This window comes from Miscanthus floridulus, chromosome 6, assembly GCF_019320115.1.
Source record: "Miscanthus floridulus cultivar M001 chromosome 6, ASM1932011v1, whole genome shotgun sequence".
In the NCBI taxonomy this organism is placed as follows: domain Eukaryota; kingdom Viridiplantae; phylum Streptophyta; class Magnoliopsida; order Poales; family Poaceae; genus Miscanthus; species Miscanthus floridulus.
Genome location: NC_089585.1, coordinates 114,328,132 through 114,340,224, shown reverse-complemented (window position 1 = coordinate 114,340,224; position 12,093 = coordinate 114,328,132).

The following is a 12,093-nucleotide window of genomic DNA, read 5'->3' as shown; positions in this document are numbered from 1 at the left end:
CTTGCCCCACGTATCCCGTCAATGTCACACGTTCCTTGGAGAGTTTGGGATGCCTACACTCTTGTGGAGAGTGCTCAGCTATGTAGGCTATCCTGATGGAATGGAACCCCGCTACTTCTGAGCAAATGAGCGGTTGGGAGAAGGTCTCTTAGTTACTAGTGGAGGCCAGTTGTTCAGTCCCCGAGGTGACGATTCTGAGTGGACAGGTTGGTGTTATGAGTTCAACTGGCAGGACTGCTGAAGAAGCAGCTGCCAGGGCAGCCTTTGGGATCCTAAGAGATATCATGGATCGTTTTCCTCAGGAGCTGGCAGCCGCTTTGGTTGGAGTTTTTCCTGAGGGGCAACCCCTCCACTGACTCATGGCAGCAGGCAAGAGGAAGACCCTTGGAGATTGGTGCAGCAGAAGGGCAGAACAGTGACAACCCTGCCATGAGCGCCATGTTCACAATGATGAGAGTGTTAGATGGAGTTGAAGGTAGCCTCAGACGTGTGTCTGGTGCTCTTGGTCATGCCCACAAGGATCGACGTCAGCTTCAGCGGGAGCACGACGCCGAGATTGAGAGGCTCACTGAGGAGATGACTCAGTTAACTCACTAGCGAAATGCAGCCTGGACCAGGGAAGATGTCCTGAGAGCTTGACAGTTTGAGCTAGGACAGCAAGCTGGCCAATGCGGAAGAATACAACAATAATCTACATGAAGAGGTTCATCTACTAAACAATTAGCTCCACCCTTATGTCCCACCTAGAGCTGCAGAAATGGATCTAGAAGGGTACGAGGAAGAAGAAGAAGTGGAGCCTGAAGAAGAAGTAGAACCTGAGGAAGGAGATGATCCTACGTCTGACCTCGATAGTGATCATGATGAGGATTAGATCGCTTAGCACTTAGTGGAAGGACTAATGTATCACCTTTATTCATGTAATAGGACCTGTAGTTCGAATTTGGCATTAGTAACCAGACTATCATGTAATGTTGATTAATCGCACGTTTGGATGAACATCAGTGCAATTCCAGTCCTTTAGTCGGTAATCACGATTTAAAGTTGCATGCGTCATGAGCGTGATAAGTGGTCAAATTGGTGATGTCATGTTGCGAGAATGAATTGTTATGCCTCTAGTTTTTATTGTGCTTTTGAGAATTTTCTCCTAGTAATTTTAGTTTGGCATGAGTACCTAATTCATCTGCAATCTCTTGACATCCACCAATAATCGCTTATTGTTGCAAATTCGCAGATGACGCGCACCCGTGCTAGGAGCTGGTGGCAGCCAGGATGGCAACCAGGATGACTTGCCACCCCCACCGCCGCCGTCTGCTCAGGAGTTCTTTACCCAGTTCCTAGGGAGCCTAGAGGACAATGGAAGAAGCTTTGCGCCTTATCGCGCAAAACACTGCTCGTGGCCACCCACATCAACCAGGGGCCGAGCCAAATCAGCACAATACATTCAAGGAGTTTCTGGACACGAAGCCTCCGATCTTTAAGGTGGCTGAGGAACCACTGCAGGCTGATGAGTGGCTGAATACCATTGAGCAAAAATTTCTGTCTGCTAAGGGTCATAGAGCATCTGAAAGCAGAGTATGCTTCTCATCGAATTGCAAGGACCAGCAGGGATCTGGTGGACACATTTCCTGTCATCCCTGCCTGCTAATGCGCGAGTGACCTAGGAACTAGTTTAAGCTGGCTTTTAGGGGACACCATATTCCCCCGGGCCTGATGCTGCATGAAAGCAGCCGAATTTATGAGGCTCACTCAAGGAACAAAGTCACTCACAGAATATATGCACGCATTCAATAACTTGTCAAGATATGCTCCAAGTTTCGTGGATACTGAAGAGAAAAGGATAGAGAGTTTCAAGCGAGGTTTGGGTACCAAACTGATGAAGACTATGGCTAATTCTCGCTGTGCCACTGTACAATGAGTTTATTAGTGATGCCTTGACCCAAGAAAACCACAACAACATGCATGCAGTTGCTAAAGGTCGCAAGAGGGCATATGAGGCCGGTGCATTCGGATCTTTCCAGTCAAAAGCACCTATCACAAGCTAGGCCACAATTCCGTCCACCTGCACCCAAGTTTAGGCCTCCACCACCGAAAGCTCAGAATAATAGGCCACAGAAACCATTCCGTAAGGCGTTCACTATTGCCTTACCAAAAGGAAATGGCAATCAGGACAGCTCCATCCGGATTCAGAAGTAATCAACCATGTTTCAACTGCAACTAACTAGGGTCATTGGTCCAAGGAATGCCCCCACCCTAAGAGGAATGGCAACCCAAATCAGAACAATCAGAGACAGGCGAATGCCAGGGCACGTTAGGGACAAGTGCATTATACCGCTGTGGAGGAAGTGCCCGCCGGAGAAGTTGTCACTGGCTGGTATGTTTCTCGTCAACAAGCATCTCGCTGTTGTTTTATTTGATTCGGGAGCTTCTCATTCATTTATGAGTCAAGCATTTGCATCTAGATATGATCAAGAAATAATTGAAGTAAGCAAAGGGGGTTTTAACATAAGTTCAGCAGGGGGAACTGTTGCTACCAAAAAGATAGTAAAAAATGTACTCATCTCGATACAAGGGAGGGAGTACACAATAGATTTGATAATATTGCCGGGGTTGTCGATAAGTGTAATCTTAGGCATGAATTGGATGAAGTATCATGGTGCTCTTATTGACACTAGCACCCGCACTATTATGTTGAGAGAACCCACGGGAGGGAATGCTTTTCTAGTCCCACTCTCCCGCGATTTCGAACCCCAACATTTAGCCTATGCTATCCAAACCACCACAGTATGTGATATCCCCGTGGTTTGTGAGTTTCTAGATGTATTCCCAGAAGAATTACTAGGTCTACCACCGGATAGGGACGTGGAATTTAAGATTGAATTAGTGCCAGGTACCGCACCCTATATCCAGAAGGCCCTATAAAATGCCACCCAATGAGTTAGCAGAACTTAAGGTTCAATTACAAGATCTATTGGACAAGGGTCTTATCCAACCTAGCTCATCTCCATGGGGATGTCCAGCCTTGTTTGTGAAAAAGAAGGATAAGTCACTGAGAATGTGTGTAGATTACAGACCACTCAATGCGGTGACCATCAAGAACAAATATCCATTGCCCCACATAGACATCTTGTTCGATCAGCTAGCGAAGGCAAAGGTATTCTCCAAAATTAACTTGAGATCAAGTTACCATCAGATAAAGATCAGACCGGAGGATATACCTAAAACTGCTTTCTCTACTAGGTACGGCTTATACGAGTATTTGGTTATGTCTTTTGGACTAACAAATGCTCTAGCCTATTTCATGTACCTGATGAACTCGGTATTCATGCCCGAACTTGATAAGTTCGTGGTCGTGTTTATCGATGACATATTGATTTATTCAGAAAATGAGTCAGATCATGAGGAGCATCTAAGGATTGTCCTATCCAGACTGAGGGAGCATAAGCTATATGCCAAGTTTAGCAAATGTGAATTTTGGATGAGCAAAGTACCTTTCTTAGGTCACATTTTATCAAGAGATGGAATCTCAGTAGACCCATCCTAAAGTACAAGAGGTCATGGATTGGAAAGCCCCAACTTCGGTTCATGAAGTTCGGAAGTTTTCTAGGATTAGCAGGATACTATCATCGGTTTATTCTAGATTTCTCAAAGATAGCTAAGCCTATGACCAGACTACTTTAGAAAGATGAGAAGTACCAATGGACACCAGAATGTGAAGCAACTTTTCACACCCTCAGAACTTTGTTGACTACAGCACCTGTGTTAGCACAACCAGACATTGAAAAGCCTTTTGATGTATTTTGTGATGCATCAGGAATAGGTTTGGGATGTGTGCTTATGCAAGAAGGGAGAGTTATTGCATATGCTTCTCGGCAATTGAGAAAACATGAAGTCAACTATCCTACACATGATTTGGAACTTATAGCCGTTGTCCATGCATTAAAGATATGGAGACATTACTTGTTGGGCAATGTATGTCACATCTATACTGACCACTAAAAGCCTCAAGTATATCTTTACCTAGCCTTAGCTGAACATGAGACAACTGAAGATGGTTAGAATTGATTAAGGACTACAATTTAGAAGTGCATTACCATCCAGGGTAAAGCTAATGTAGTAGCCGATGCACTTAGTTAGAAGTCCCATTGCAACACTATGGAAGCATTATTGGAAGATGGATTCAACTTATTACATCCTACTATACTATACAATATCACAATCAGTTGTTCACTTGAGAGCAAAATCATAGAGCTACAGCAGACAGATGTAGGAATAAGTCACATCAAGAGAAAAATGCAAGAGCAAGAAACCAAACATTTTAGATTAGACGAAAAGAGGTGTATTATGGTTTGAGGACCGACTAGTGGTACCAAAAGACCGTGAGCTAAGGAATCAAATTTTAGAAGAAGCTCACTCATCCAAATTGTCTATCCATCCGGGTAGTAGTAAGATGTATCAAGATTTGAAAACCCGTTTTTGGTGGACTAAGATGAAGAAAGAGATCGCAGCCTATGTTGCTAGGTGTGATAACTACAGTAGAGTGAAAGTCATCCATATGAAGACTGCTGGATTACTTCAGCCATTGCCGATTCCAGGATGGAAATGGGAGGAAATCAGTATGGACTTTATCACAGGCCTTCCAACGACGCCACAAGGTCACGATTCAATATGGGTTATTGTTGATCGTCTCACCAAGTCAGCACATTTTGTACCAGTTCACACAACATATCATGTGGGGAAGTACTCTGAGTTATATGTTTCCCTAGATCGTGAGACTGCATGGAGTACCTAGGACTATAATCTCAGATCGAGGACCACAGTTCATAGCTTGTTTCTAGGAGCACTTACACCAGGCTTTGGGAACCAAGCTAATCAGAAGTTCAGCTTATCATCCGCAAACTTCAGGACAGACAGAGCGAGTGAACCAAATCCTAGAAGACTTACTTAGAGCTTGTGTTATATCTTCAAAAGGTTCATGGGAGAAATGGTTACCTTTAGCTAAATTCTCCTATAACAATAGTTATCAAGCGAGTATCAAAATGGCTCCATTCGAAGCCTTGTATGGCAGAAAGTGCAGAACTCCATTGAATTGGATTGAGCCCAGTGAAAGGAGATACTTTGGTATTGATTTTGTCAATGAAGCCGAAGAGCAAGTACGTATCATCCAACAACACATGAAGGCAGCTCGATCAAGACAGAAGAGTTATGCCAACAGAAGAAGACCACTAACTTCTGAAGTGGGTGACTATGTATACTTGAGAGTATCACCCATGAAAGGTGTGAAAAGATTTGGGATGAAAAAGAAGCTTTCACCAAGATATATAGGGCCATACAAAATTTTGGAACAAAAAGGGAAGGTTGCGTATAAGTTACAACTTCCACCAGAGATGAGTGCAATCTTTGATGTGTTCCATGTTTCTCAGCTAAAGAAATGTCTTCGAGTACCGGAAGAAGCTATTGCACCCACCAACGTGCAGCTCCAATCGGATTTGACCTATGAAGAAAAGCCAATTCGAGTATTAGAAGAGATGGAGAGAGTGACAAGGAGTAAGATTATTAAGTTCTATAAGGTGGTGTGGAACAATCATAGTGAACAAGATGCTACGTGGGAAAGAGAAGATTATCTACGAGAAGTTTATCCCGCCTTTTTCCAAGAATAGTAGGTCTTGCAAATCTTAGGGACGAGATTTTTATAAGGGGGAGGGGCTGTAACACCTCAGGTGTTAGCCTTGCATAACTTGACTTGCATAACATGAGCATGATCATCATGCATTCATAAACAAGCATTTACAATTGAAACATCTGCAACATTTGCTTGTTATCGCATGTTTCATTATCATATGCAACCTTTCTCGTTATTTCATGTCTCCATGTGTATCTGCAAATGATCATGAATGAAAACATGTACTTGGTAGAAGTGAGTCACAAAAACATGTAACCACACTTGGGTTAGCAATTAGAACATTGTTCATGAAAGTCACTTTTCTTAATCAAGCCTTTAAGGCATGTTTCCTGTGATTGCCCTAACTAGCTCTATGAGTGACTACTACATAAAATGATTGAATGACCTTGCAAATTGCTTAAACATGCTTAGGATATCATTATGAACAACTTTGGTATTTAGGGCTAGGGCTAATTTGGTCATTTAGTCATGGTTTGAGTATGTATCATAATTTCAAAGTGACATGTTTGACTAAAGTTGAACTAGGTGCTAGAGACCTTGCATGGAGGAGTTCACTAAAGCAAAGTTGTAGTGTTTGGCATAAGGAACAACTTTTATTTTTGGGTCTTTGACTGATTTAGCTCCTAACATGTGTGAATTTGAATCACAAAAATCAGTGAAATCAACCATTTCAACACTTAGCAAATTTTGCTAAGTCATGAACCCTGACAGCCTGACAAGCCAACCTTGAGCACGATTTTTCTCTGTTTCTATTGCGAATTAGAACAAGTGCTTTGAACAAGTATTGTAGCTGGTACATAGGTCTACAATTTCGGTTTAGGAAGTTTTGGCTAGAAGTCCACGGATTAAGAGTTTGTTCGACGTGAAAACCCGTCATCAGGCTCGGTGTGGTTCACTGAAACGAATTGATCGATGTTGTTAGTGGCCGACCACCGGCAGAGCACGCGCGCCACGTGTCCGCGGCGATGGCGGCGCGTCGCCAACGCCCTGATCGCATAGGACACGACGCGCCTAGGCGCGGCCTTAACCCCACCAGCGCCTGCTCGAGCCATCTCGTGCCCTCTTTTCGCTTTTTCCGGCCTCTCTTCCTCGCCGCAGCAGCAGCCGAGCTCCCGCAGCTCCGCCGTCGCTATAACCGTGCACAAGCTCGCGCCTAGCCACTCCATCACCACCGCAGTACTCCATTGTCACCCCAGCAACCCACTACCTCCTCCCGTGCCCACTGACAGCATTCGGTAAGCGCCAGCGTCATGCGCAAGCTCGCCGGAGCTCCACCGCCAAGTTCGTCACCGTGGCTGGGGCGCGTCCCTCCACCGTAGACTGTGTAGCCATGCGCGTTAGGTTCGCCTGAGTTCAGGGATGCTCGTCCAGTGCCCCTTTGTGCCTCGCCGTGGCCTCTACCGGCGTACAGCCGTAGTCCAGCCCCGCCGCTCCACCATGGCCGCCGCCGTCATCTCTAGAGTCGACAATAGGGCCGACCAAGTGGCTCATTAGATGCGCTAGGTCGAGTAGAAGGTCTGGTGAAGATGTCACCGCCAGCGAAGCTCACCGTCGACGAGCCGTAGCCGCGCAGTGCCAAGCAGCGCCACTGCTCTGTTTCGTCTCGATGACATGTGGGTCCAACTGACGCGTAGGTCCCACCGGTCAGCGACAGCAGTGTTGAGGGCTAGTTCAAAAATTCCAGATTCAAGTGTGATTTGTGATTTTTGTATCTTCAGTTTGGTAGCTCCTAATTTTGTGAAATAATTTTGTAGTGTTCATTAGGAAGTGTAGTATTTAGGAAAAATATGTTCTTGACTTGTACAGTAGAAATTTTTGGAGAATTAAATAGGGATTTGAAATGTGCTTTTGAATACATTCAAACTGGTTTATTTTATATCTAGAGTTCCTGTGCTCCAAAAATTATGAAATTTCTGTGGTAAGCTAGTCTTAGCATATATGAACTCTGGTAAAAATTTGAGGACCAGTGCATAGGTAGATTTATAGTTATAGATTTTTCTTTTATAGATAGTCAATCCTTGTATGAATTTTCATAAATTAATTATGAGTCCAAAATTCATGAAATTTGTTGGAGGTAATCCTAGTACCATATGGATGTTAAGAAAAATAGGAAATCTGTTGCTTGACACTTTTCAATAGGATTTTCCATTTATGCTATTTCAAGCCTTGCTTCCTTGTCATTTTTGTATAGAATGTTCTACTTAGTAAAATGACATGAAATTTTACTAAGTAGTACATTCTATAGCAAAAATGACAAGGAAGCACTGTAAATTTTTGAGAATTTATGAAGTATATCTGATATATGCTTATTATTTAACCTAGATATCTAAATAAAATAATAAAGGCAATTAAATAAATAGTTTGGGCTTCACCATTATATTATCTTAAATGTATTTGGTATGCTTAAACTGTTGGTAGATTCTATGTTGTCAAATTTTGAATGATTACATGAAGTAGAAGTATTATTACTTTATATTGCATATTAAAAAGTTTCCGGACTGATTCTAGAGTTTGATGAGTTGCATGTTGAAACTGATGTGTACTGTAAAAATGGTTAATAACAAAGTTGTAGAGAATTTGATAAGCTTTCCAGAAAGTCTAGGATCACTAGTTTTTGGATTAGTAGAACTCCAGTTATGAGTGAAACCAGTAGCTACTATTTGTGGCATAGTCGATGCATTGTAGAAGTAGTTAAGTAATAATCGAGAAAGATATATGCACCTACTCAATAAACATGATGCACTTGTTAATATTTATGCATTCGTAATACTTATGCCATACTCATGCATCTAAGATCGGAGGAAGAGATCACGTTGCTGGAATTCGAAGAAGCAGAGGAAGGGAACCAGCAGGAGGATCCGCAAGCCATAGCTCCCGAAGGCATGGAGCAGAACCCTGAAGAGCTTCCGGAGTGCCCTGACCACCGCCCTACTTCCTTTCTATGAGGCAAGCCCCGGAGCATTATAAGTCTCCCAGTAATTTACAAATGTTTACTTACGTATTTATGATTGATGCATTAGGTTATAAGAGTTGAATGAAACCACCTGATGCATGTACATTCCTTGTCCAGATATTATATCTTTAACCGGTATAGGTCTAGGATCGAATAAATGCTTAGCCATGCTTAGACCGGTAGAAGTCGGGTGATGTCCTGTCACCTACGAGATATAGGTGGATATCAGAGCACGGTTGGCTATATCTGCCATCGTGGAACAAAACCATGAGGTAAAAGTAAATCAAGACCGGATGGGAGGTCGATAGAGAAGCAACAAGACATGGAGGTCTTGGGTGTGGATCTATCCCCGTCTGTGTCGATCAAGGACCGTACCATTGTTGGAACTTCTGACAAGATTGAACGCATGCCTCTCACTTAGCTGGCTGGATAACTCGTTCCGACCCGAAGCCGAGTAATTCAACTAAGGCCGAGAATCGTTCTGTTGTGCGCTCCTTCCGGGGAACGATCAGACTGAGCCCAAGGGCAGGCTTGGCCTGAGCATCCTGGCATCTGGTGTTCCTAGATTGTGCGGCGCAGTACGGACCTGCGAAATGTGTACTAGAGTTGTACCAAAGGTGACCTAAGGCTATCGTGGCTGGTAGACCTGGGTTTGTGTTAGGAATAAATTCCCAGCTGATTGAAATCGATTCGAATCGCCGTCTCTCCTGGATAGTGAGAAACTTGACTAGCTCCAACATCGTAGTAACTGTGTTATGAAACATGATGGTTTGGATGATTATGGAATTACAACACCTGTTATGGTTACTATTGTATGCTTCTAAATGATATACCACTATGTTTGGCATAGGATAGTTGCTAATCTAGAAATAGGATAGTTATAGTTAACCTGAATAAAGAAATTGTAACTGTACCATGACTCAATTGCTTTTACGCAAAATGTTGTCAAGTTACGTCCACTTATACAGCCTTGCATAATCCTTGGAGTCATTTTATTTCTGGTTCATGACGGGTAAGTCTAGCTGAGTACCTTCTCGTACTCAGGGTTTATTTTCCCATTAGTTGCAGATGGCACTGTGTATCATGGTTATTGCAAGAGTTGCTTCTATCCCACCATGGATGAGGAGTAAGCCTTGGGCAGGCTTCTTTAGTAATTCCCATCTTTGCTTTTGTGGACCGTGATCTGACTTGGCACTATATCAAACTATGTTGGAAACTTTATCTTCGAACTTATTTGCTTCCGCTTTATTTATCAAACTTGGTTTGTAATAACTTTTATTCGTACTCTGATGATGAAAAGTATCTGTGAACTTTATGTAATATGTGGCATGTATGTTGAATCCTATACGATCTTGGTTGTTGTAAATCATTTATCGAGACCCATCGCTGGTACTCGACGGACTACCGGGTTTATATGGGTTCAAGTATGATAGTGCGATCGCTTGCGGATTGCCATTGTACTTGTATTCTTATAAATTGGTCGGTTCTGCGACAGTGACAAGCAAGTGGGTGTAACCCCCGGGCACCTTCTTAGAGGCCCAACTAGATCGAGCCCCTAGACCACAAAGGGCCATGTGATGGGGATCATCTGGAGTGCCTAGGCTGGGAGGTGAGTTTGTCGAGCGTAGTACTGGCACCCTTCGTAGGTGCGTACGATCTGCTCGATGTCGGCTACTACAGTGGGTCAATAGAAGCCCTATTGGAATACATTCCCAACCAAGGTTCTAGGCAGTGGTGTGGTGACCATAGACCCTACTATGGATATCGCTCAGCAGAAGCTTCCCCTATTTGATTAGGATATAGAGCTGCAGGATTCTAGTGTGGCTCCATTTGTAGAGTTTGCCCTCTACAAGAACGAAAGACTTGGCGCGACGTGTGAGACGTTGAGCTTCTATCTTATCCGTCGGTAGTGTGTCACGGAGGAGGTAGTCGAGGTAGAGTGTTCTCCAGTTGTCTAGAGGGTTGGGCTCTATCGTTGGAGGCTCTTCATGCTCCATGACCTCGGGGCTAGACAAAGTCATCGGTTGGTTAGCCCCCGGGGCTGGATCGGACGGACCATCATCAGCCTGTTCTGACCCTTCATAGCATACCGAGGGCTTGTGTTGGTCACTGGCGAAGACACCCATTGGCACCAGCTCTCGACCAGACACCTGCTTTTGCAAGCGCATCGGCCGCTTCGTTGAGGCACCTTGGGATGTGATTAAGTTCGAGGCTATCGAATTTGTCCTCCAGCCATCGGACTTCTTGGTAGTATGCAACCATCTTGGCGTCATGGCAGCTCGACTCCTTCATGACTTGGTTGACGACTAGGTGGGAGTCACCTTGGATGTCGAGGCATCGGATGCCCAACTCGATGGTGACCACACCTTGAGGAAGCTATGCCACTACTTCGAGTCACACAGGGCACTACACCTTGAGGGCATGCCCCTCTTCCTTCCTGCTCCACCACTAGGGCACCGCTGACCACTTGCATGGTGGCCGCTATGTATAGTAGGAGGGATTCTCCATCGCTTGGAGGAACTAGGATCGGGAGGCCTTGTCAGAAGTAGTTTGACCATGTCAAGTGCCTCCTGGGCCTTGGATGTCCACTCGAAGCGGTCGGCTTTCTTCACAAGGCGATAAAGGGGGAGACCTCATTCACCGAGGCATGAGATGAATCAGGCTGAGGACTGGTGAGACACCCTGCGATTCGCTGAACCCCCTTTATGTTCTGAATCAGGTCCCATCCTTATGATGGCCGAAATCTTATCTGGGTTGGCTTCGATGCCATGCTCGGAGACGATGAAGCCGAGCAGCATGCCCCTCAGGACCTAAAAACACACTTCTCGGGATTGAGTTTGATGCCATTCGCCCTGAGTTTTGCAAAGGACTACTTCAAGATTAGCAACTGAGGTGGTCAGCCTGTTTGGACTTAACTATGATGTCATCAACATAGGCCTCAACGAACAGCCCGATGAGGTCCCCGAAGCATCTGAGCATACAAGCGCTGGTACATAGCCCCAGCGTTCTTCAGTCCGAACGACATTGAAACATAGCAGAATGATCCGAAGAGGGGTGATGAAAGATGTAGTGAGCTGGTAGGACTCTTTCATCACGATTTGATGGTAGCCAGAGTACGCATCAAGGAAGCACAGAGTTTCGCACCCCGAGGTAGAGTCAACTATTTGGTCTATGCGTGGCAAAGGAAATGGTTCCTTTGGGCATGCTTTGTTTAGGCTCGTATAGTCAACACACATCCTCCATTTCTCGTTCTTCTTTCATATAAGAATGGGATTAGCTAACCACTCTGGGTGGTATACTTCCTTGATGAATCCTGACAGCCTGACATTTTTGCTATCTCTTCACTGATGGCCCTGCGCTTCTCCTCGTCGAAGCAACGCAAGCAGTTGCTTCACCAGCTTGGAGCCTGGATGGATTTTCAAGGGATCCTCAGTGACCTCCCTTGGAATGTCTGGCATAT